This window comes from Drosophila eugracilis, unplaced genomic scaffold (genome assembly GCF_018153835.1).
Source record: "Drosophila eugracilis isolate 14026-0451.02 unplaced genomic scaffold, ASM1815383v1 contig_1918, whole genome shotgun sequence".
Taxonomy (NCBI): Eukaryota; Metazoa; Arthropoda; class Insecta; order Diptera; family Drosophilidae; genus Drosophila; species Drosophila eugracilis.
In genome coordinates, this window is record NW_024572775.1 from 156,168 (window position 1) to 164,098 (window position 7,931).

General features: G+C 37.0%; 1 pseudogene; it reads left to right on the forward strand.

The window, feature by feature from the left end:
- The first annotated feature begins 323 nt into the window (after positions 1-323).
- Positions 324-6,368, forward strand: LOC121529825 (annotated as a pseudogene).
- Positions 6,369-7,931: the final 1,563 nt, after the last annotated feature.

Genomic DNA, 7,931 nt, shown 5'->3' on the forward strand with positions numbered 1-7,931 from the left:
CGGGGCGACGTGATGTTGCGGGCGATGTTGTCTGGCGGTGAAGCCTAACGGGCTTTTGCTACGCCTTAGCTATGTATGTACAAGTGCCCTTTGTGGGTCTTAACTAACGTAAGTCTAATTGCCCTCCGTGGGTCTAAATTAACTTAAATCGTAGTGCCCTTCGTGTGTCTTAACTATTCCTTAAATTAACCTAAATTCTTGCTTACGGACTACTCTTAACTAAATATCTCTATTTCACAGCACGAAAAATATTTGCACAAAAAAATCAGAAAAAGGGGTCTCTTCGTCAAACCTTGGCATACAAAAAGTTAAAAAACTCCGCAATAGTAGTACTTCCAGTGTCGAAAAACGATGGCTTACTGCAATAGAAACTGGAAAACTAGAAGATGTTGATGAGGAACTAAAGAAAATCAAAGACCCCAAATTTATGACAGCTCGTCAACGTGCTTTGTATGAACGAACACAGGACACGGATATAAGTGGGTTCGTTGAAAAGCTTATTGCTCTTCCAACCGGTTACAAAGAAAGAGAAAAGCCACAGACGGCGGAGGAAATTCAAAAAGCTAACTGAAATTACAAAAACGAAAACTAATGCGGATCAAAGGCGAGAAAAGGACAAACTAAAAACGATGGAGCGCTTGCTTAAAAAACAGGAGAGCACCAAACACCGTTCTTGGACTCGCAATAAACATTTAAAAACATGCTTGTATCCAAAAATAACCTATATAAGTGCCATTAAGGGTAACTATTTAATAGTTCCACCAGGTCAAGAGTTTCCCCAAATGGCAAAAACCAATTGCACAACACCTCTCCTAAAGTTGTGCCACGTCAACGGTTGCAAAAACCGATAAGCATACAATTGCTCAACCACAAAAGTACCTTTATGTAGCCTTAATTGTTATCGCAAGAATATTGTAGACAGTTTGAATCAATAAACGAAAACTATTTCTGTGGTTGATAGTTGCTCCTTAGTTATCCAATTTAAAAATACATATGACAGCATCAAAAATATATATTGTAAGGATGCTAATTACGGGCCAGAATATAAACTTCACAGGCAGGAAAAAGGATGTGCCGGCGGGAGGCGGGCTTCTGTTTTCTGTGTGTATCGTGGGGGAGTCGAGCCAGGTCACTGGCCATCGGGTACCGACGCCCCGATCCGGCCAGCAACCGTGAGCGTTAGGCTTGCGGCCGATGAGATGCGATTCCGTCAGCCGTGATCGGTTCTCTGGCCAGGGGAGGAGTGCCTGCTGCGGCAAAACATTTACAAACAACTTAACCTTTATTGTTGTCACGACTTCACAGACCTCTAAAATACTAGCGAATATTTACTAAATCACATATGTACATATATGTACAGCTGAAGCCGAAAAAATCCATAAAAAACCCATGTTTTCTTTTACTTTGAAAGGCGTACATACGAAATATACTTTATGATACATATACATATACAAACACATTTGCAAATATAACTATTAGTATTACTGTTATCGCACTAATATGCAAACAAAACCGTGTAGTTAATACACAACCAACATTTTCCCTATATACACAAATAAATATTATTTATATCCATATATGTATATATAATTACTACCCTACATAGTATTACTATTTTACATACAAATCCATAAATATATTAGTTATTTGCGATTATTTACATAAAATAATAAATACAATACAACAATGCAATTCTCAATACTTGTAAATGTTAAAATAAAAAACCACCACTATTACCACAGTTAGGGGCAGATTAGGGCTAAGGAGCGGGTCCATGCTAACTGTGATAAGGGGAACGATATAAACAACAGAGAAACCCAATTAGTTAGCTCCCAAAGCAATAATCGCACCAACGCTGTGGATTCTGGTAACGCATCAGAGCCACTAAGTCCCACCGTTAGCAATCCAGCATCTTTAAACACAATCCTAAATTTACAATAGCTACTAGCCCTTGTACATCAACTTTCCACCTAAGTAGAGTTCAACAGCTACGTTTGTTAGCCTGATTATTAGACCAAGCAAGATACGGACCGTACTTACTTGGAACAAATTGACAAAATTAAAGGCTGGGCAAGTAAAGCGCTGAGTGTCCGCGATGTACTCCTCAGTTGGGATGACATCGAAACAAACCTAAAGCGACCATACTCATACGAAAACAAAAGAAATGCTTATTAGGGAGCTACACAATCTTTCGTACTGACTCAGTATAGGAAAGCTATATTACACAGCCACGAAAATAAAAAGCGAATTAATTAATTAAGACCCTAAAAATCCCCCAAATACTTTTTAAGATATAATAATTAGTTCATGGGGACAGTTTCGTTTTGGTTTGCTGTTATTCAAAAAGTCCCATTTGGGCTCTTAAAATACTGAATCTGGATGATGGTAACGGCTTCGTCAAGATGTCAGCGAGTTGGAGATCTGTGGAAATATACTTTACAGATATTAATTTCTTTTCAATTTGTTCCCTAGTAAAATGATATTTAATGTCTAGGTGCTTTGTTCTTTTGTGGCATGTAGGATTCTTGGCAATACTAATACAGCCTTGGTTATCTTCAAAAATAACTAATATATACATAGTTTCAGATTCCTTTGTAATAATTACTACATAAAAAAATATATATATTTCTTGAAATATCTCCATTATTTAAAATGTAAAGACAACGGTCAACTGCTAGTTGAAATCCAACATCATTTAATACATTTTCAAAGTCTTCAAACCAGCATCTAGCGGCTTGCTTAAGACCATATATGGCTTTATTTAGTTTACAAACTTTATTCTCAGAAAATTGGTTAACGCCTTTTGGAATACTCACGTAGATTTCATCCTTTAGAGTTCCATTTAGAAATACAGATTTAACGTCCATATAATGGACAAGTAAATCATATTGATTTGAAAGTGCTAACAGAAATCTGAAACTTGAGATTCGTGCAACTGGTGCAAATGTCTCATCATAGTCAGTCATATACTCTTGGGTAAAACATCGGCCCACAAGTCTAGCTTTCATCTTGTTTTTTGCTAAATACCCACTTACAATCAACTATGTTTTTGTTGTTTGGCTGTTGCACTAAGGACCAAGAATTATTTTCAATATGGGAGTTAGGTTCATCTTTTATGGCTTCTTCCCATAAAGATCTGTCATCACGAAACTTAATTTCGTCAAAAATAACTGGAATATCATTCAAGCATATTTGAGTATTCATAAGACATATCTCTAAAAAACGATATGATAATTTACCTAAGTTTTTCACTGCGTATGATTTATTCTTCATTTTCATTTTCTTTTAACTTATCACCAGTTCCAACTGGATCGGCATTCTCAAGATTTGTGGAATTTTCATTGAGTTGTAAATTTAATCCAGAATCAACAGATTCAATCTCTTCCTCCAAGGGAAAATCCAACTCTCCAATTCCTCTATATAAAGAATCAATAGTTGTACCACATTATATATTATTTGAACCACAGATTCTTCTCCTTGTAAAACTCTTGATTTTAATATGTTAATCTCATCCACCACAACATCTCTAGCTGTCATAAATTTCCTCGATTCCTCATTCCACAATTTATACCCATTTGCTTCATACCCGACAAGTATATTTTTGATTGACTTATCATCAATCTTTCGTTTTCTCACTTTATTTAGTGCATACACTATTCCCTACTATTATCAATATACAAATTAACAACTTTTAAGTTAAAATGAGCCTCAATTTGTAGCCACAAAATCTTTGAAAACGAAAAAAACATCCGACGTATATGTTGCCAAATACGTCACACAGTAATGTGTATACTGATCAATGAAAACTACATAATATATATATAATTTTATTATATATGGTTTGTGGTGTAATTGGACCCTAAACTTCTGAGTGGATCACAAATAGAGATCGTTGGATATTTTCCTTGTTCTTAAATTTTTCAAATTTTAATCTAGACTGCTTGCCACTTACACAAGCTTCGCGTAATTCATGATTTGACTCAACATTGTTTAAAAGATTATTATCTTCAAAGAGACCTTTTCGTTTTATTTCTAAAAATTTTCCTACACTTATATGGCCCAATCGTTCATGCCACAATCGATACTCAGCACTATTTGGTATTCTAGTAGTAAATACCTTACTGTTCAATTTAAACTTTAATATTGGTACATTGTACTCACAAAATCCAGCAAATGCAAAAATGCCTTTTTTCGAAACTTTTATGCCTTCTGGGTTAAACTCCATGGTCTTCCCAGCATCCTGCATTTTTTTGACCGAGAGCAAATTGTTAGGAATATCCTTACAGTACAGCACGTTTTGTAGGGTAATTTGGTTTCCAGAGCTGGTAAGATGAAGCACTCCTTTGGCTGTAGATTGAATATATTCTCCGCGTTTGGCAATCTCTATAGCCACATTCGATTGCAAACGCTCATAGTTGGAAAATAAAGCTATGTCATTTATGAGATGATCCGATGCTCCTGAGTCTAAGATAAACTCAACCTCATTCATGCTCGAGCTTGATGTTGCATTTGTCATCATAAAAGCAACGCTCCGGCTGTGCTACCACCGCTGTTGTTGCTGCTGACATTTGAGCCTGCCTTTCCTTTCCAATACTTTCAAATGAATTTTGAATTTCCTGTCTTTTAAAAAGAAAGCGGTCCTTTTTGTAATGGCCTGGTTTTCCACAATAAAAGCATTTGGTTTTTGACTTAACAAAGGGTTTGTCTATTTTTTTTCCAAATTTTGCTCCTACTTTATTTTTAAACTTTTCCTTAAAATTGTGAACAGTATCTTTGTTTAAGTTCTTAAGCTTTATCTCCTGATCTAGAGAAGATGGGAAACTTTGTGCCATCTCGTCTAGCTTTGCTCCTGATGCTATAAGTTCGGTTATAAGGTCGTCGAAGAAATCAAGCAACACAGTTCAGCAATAAAGTCCAGCAACACAGTTCAGCAACATGGTCCAGCAACATAGTTCAGCAACACGATCCAGCAACACTAAATAGCAGCACAAGAGGTGCAAGAAAAGAACTAATGACGAATTCAAAAACTCTTGGCTTTTTGAACACTTTTTGCGGCGAATTCGTCTTGGCTTCTTCCTGGAAATATATGAAAAAGTTTTATGCGACGAATTGGTCGCATTAGTCGTCATATCTTGTGAAATTAAATAGTTATATTGTGCAATTTCTATCACACAATAATCAAACACTTACAGCAATTATATTTCGATAGTGACATATAATATGCTTTCACTTTTTTTTATTCACTTTAACTTAGTTTTTTTTCAACAATCAAAGTATTCCTATTATTTTTCCGTTGCAATTGTGACTGGGCCCATAACCTATGGAAATCTTTAAGATAAAATTGTGCCCACAAGAAACCAGATATATAAGAAAACTTTTATTGAGATTTTATGAACCGCACTAGCTCGCTGCCAAATCTGAAGTGACGCTAAATTAGTGCACAAAAGAAGAGGAATGTGTGGGGGGACAACCAGACGGCACCGTAGCCGTTACCTTCTTAGATCCCTCTGTATCAATACATACACAATAGATGTGATGTGTGAATATCAATAAGACTCTTGCACTTGTATGTATTTACATACGTATTTTTTAACATAAGCACTAAAAAAACCGACGACGAAACATCTCGATATAGAGGAATCACCCATACGCGAGATTTAAACGATTCCAATCGAATCTAATGATACGATATTTAGAAAAGAAAAACGTAGAAAAATAATTACACCGAGATTTTTACGACACAAAGTAGGTAGACACAAATGGCTACGACAAACAAAAACATATTAGTGGAACTGAAAAATACACGAACCAATTCCAAAGATCTGAAAGCCCCTTAGCCAGTTAGATGAGTTAAAAACAGCATTCATAAAATTGTAAGAAACAAATACAACATAAAAGACATAAGTAAACTAAATTTACCACAAGCCATAGAGGACCACTTTTATAAATCTTGTTTTACCTTCAGGACAACCCTCATGGTTAATATTAAGGGACCTACTTTTGATACAAATTGTAAATTTCCAAAAAATCGTCAAAGTTCTTGGCCTACACCTACAACACGTCGCCTAGCTATAATTCTCTGATCCGGGGATTCCCCCTTTATGGCCTTTTCTTTGTACTGAATGGGGGGGGGGTGTTAATTAACATGTCCCTAGTTAACATCTCCACGGCCATAGGGAAATAACGCAAGCCCAGAGCTCAAGAACAAAATTCGCCAACAAACAAGAACTCCAAGAACAAAATGTTTCTTATTTTGCCAATATTCCAATATTCGTAAACGAATAAATCAAAACATTATTCGACGCGCGAGCAGGCCACATAGAGCTGCCCATGTGAAAAGCATGGATTGCCCTTGTCCTTGTTGGTAATTATTGCGAAGGCAAGTCTCACCGGGAACTGCAAACGTTTAAATTCGAATGGCATATACGTCGGAATCATTGCAATACGTATCAACAGTACGTCTTAACTTTTGAATTTTCCAGTCAAAATTGTAGTTTGGATAACATTGTTCATCAATTCCTAATGGAAGAGTTGAACTTTGTTCTAATAGTGGTATCACATAGCTTGCATTTCAATTTTCAAAATTTTCAATTTTCACGAATTTTCTTCGTTTGTGAATCTAAACATCTCCGGAACCCCCACAAACACGCACAAACATTTTCATCAAAATCGGTCCAGCCGTTTACGATTCTATAGCGGACATACATAATTACATTCATTTTTATACATATAAAAGATTAATTACCGGTTACCAGTTGAATATTTTAATAAGATTTTTTATTAATAGAGAATTTGTGAAATGCAAGGTTTAGTTTTGTTTTAGGACTTAGCGACTTTGTTTGCACAGGGCTCAGTACGTGAGAAGGAGTTCTGGTTTGAACTATTTTATTCAACTAATATTATCTAATTCTATGGACAGAGATGAAGACCAAAATGAGAGAGGGAGAGCGTCGGCTGAATTCGCCTAAGCGAAGAGCTTTATTGGGTTCCGCTTCCCCCTTTACACTTGAAGAAACCTCTCTCTGACCGAACACTCCACTGCTTGGGCGCTTCGATCTCCTCTACAGAATGCCTGTAAACCGCTCCTGCTCCTTCAGACGGGCCCGGAACTCTTTCAGGTGACGGTCTGCGCCGACGAAGTTAGTCGCGTTGTCGCCCCACACTTACTCCGGAATCCAGCAGTGACTCACGAACCTTCGAAAAGTCAATAAAAAACATCAGTGGTAAGGTCAGTTTCCGAACTTTTTAAGGTTCTGTTCTTGCAATAAGACTTAACGCCGACTTACGAAACTCCATAGGCAAAACTCCTGAGGGCAAAGGGACCAATTACTTTCTCAGTCCAGTAAAATCGATAGCACTGCGAGCTAAATGGATGTCAAGAGCTATTCAACGTTATATCCTCGAGACACTATTTACCCTGGACTTATTTTCGTGGGGACATGTCGTAAAATTGCTTTCTCCAACCACTCTTGGATCTGCGCTACTCGGTTCGAAGAAAACCGACAACGACGAAAAAGGAGATTTGATGCAATGCAGAGTGATCTCGAAATCAGTCCATAGGACAACTTTATTTATTCGGCATTTAATTAGTGGCCGTACAAAATTAAAAAGATCTACTAAAAGCTGAGCTGCAAGGCGAGGCAAAGTTTTCGTCTTGAGGGGAGCTACTTTTGATTTAGCTGTCAATATTGACACTTTTAAACCATCAATAGTTTGAGTGCGAACGTAGATGTATGCTCCATATGCTCGCATGAAAGCGTCAGTGAAGCCGTGTATCTCAATGGGGACTTCCGGATCTGGAGATATTTGGGCAGTTTGAAAACCAATTTGCCAATTCGCAATCTGCCGCTTGCAAAATCTGAAAAACTTAATCACGAAGACTTGGCAGGTTCTCGACGCATCCGGCGCCTCTCAACAAATCGTCAATATAA